Genomic DNA, 1,709 nt, shown 5'->3' on the forward strand with positions numbered 1-1,709 from the left:
TAAATAATAATAAATAATAATATAATAAAAAATAAATAATAATAAATAAATAAATTATAAATAAATGAATAATATTATATTATTTATAATATAATAAATAATAATAATTATTATAATATAATATTAATTAATTAATTAATAATAATTTTAATTTTAATAAATAAAAATAATAATTAATTTTTTTTTATTACACAGTATAAAAGTAAAGCACAGCTGGTCCTCACTTAAAGGCGGGGTTGTGTTTTCCGAAGACCCTGTTGTTAAATGAAACCCCGACAACGACCCTGACAACAAATACAAACAAAAATGTTTCTATTTGCGTACGCATGGACTATTTATACCGTATTACTTTATTTGTATTATTATTATTATATTATTTATTGACTTATTTTAACAAACCCACTAACATCTGACACACACCTCTTCTTACTCTATGACCTACTATGACCATAACTGTGCTTTTACTATTTATTATTTATTATTATTTATGCATTTGTATGTTAATTCTAGATTGACTGACTCAAATTGTAAGTGTCTGCTAAATGTATTGCAATATAACTGTTGTAGCCTTTCTCTTCCTTTACTCATCTGTTGGATTACATCATGTACATACACTATAAAAAACACAAACTTGCTTACATTATTTTATTAACAGAAAGTGACATAGGATACAAAACAAATAATAATAATAATAATAATAATAATAAAGTATGTACTTTACAGTACAGTATTGAGCCCAAGTACTGAAAATCCAAAATGTAAATACACTGAGTCGTCGTTAAACGACTACGTCGTTAAGTGAGGACCAGCTGTTTAGCATACAGCCGTAGAAATAAAAAAATATTAGCTTCCAGCAGGAAAAGATTTTTAATTTGATTTTGCTGTTTCCCCTAAATGAATTTTTGCTTCCGTAATGCTGCCTTGATTCATCACTCTCAAGTATCACTAATGACCCTGATTGCTTTGTGCGTGTGTTACAGCGCTGGGCTCACCTGACCACACCCGTGTGGGGCATTCATCACCTGGAGTACATGGCCACACCCCCAGTTAGCACCCAGAGCCAACCGCAACAAGAGTCGGCCAATTACATGTCTCAATCTGTGAACAGCCCGCCCAGCAACACAGGGCCATCACACTTGGAACCGGACCCGCGTCTGGACCTCCAATCTTCAGAGAGCTCGACTGACCACCAACAGCTCACTGATGAGGTAGATGGGAAACTGGTCAAAGAGGATGATGTCATCATCCTCTCCGACCAATTTCTCATCCACCGTCAGTCATCAATTATCACGCACTGATGTACAAAAAAAAAAATCATCTGAGTTTTATCTGTTGAACAGCTGAATCAGAAGTGTAGATGTTAGCCAAGAAGTACCGAGAAGAACCTCCACTTAGCCCCAGACTCAAACATTCACTCAATGTTCTAACCCAGGCATGGGCAAACTAAGGCCCGGGGACCACAAGTGGCCCGTTTAGTCTGTCTTTTTCTCTGCAATACCCACGTTTCCCCAACAGATGGCATAGAAAATGATAAAAGCATTTTAGCATGTTAGCCCTTGTGCACTGACTTTCACATGTCATTTATCTTAGTTAGCCACAAATGCTCCATCTATCTGCTCCTGACCCGGACTCCCTGTTCAATTTTAGGACAATTGTGGCCCCGCCAGTCAAAACGTTTGCCCGCGCCTCCTCCCACCCGAGCGAATTAT

The sequence above is a fragment of the Cynoglossus semilaevis genome, chromosome 10, assembly GCF_000523025.1.
Source record: "Cynoglossus semilaevis isolate Cse_v1.0 chromosome 10, Cse_v1.0, whole genome shotgun sequence".
Lineage (NCBI taxonomy): Eukaryota > Metazoa > Chordata > Actinopteri > Pleuronectiformes > Cynoglossidae > Cynoglossus > Cynoglossus semilaevis.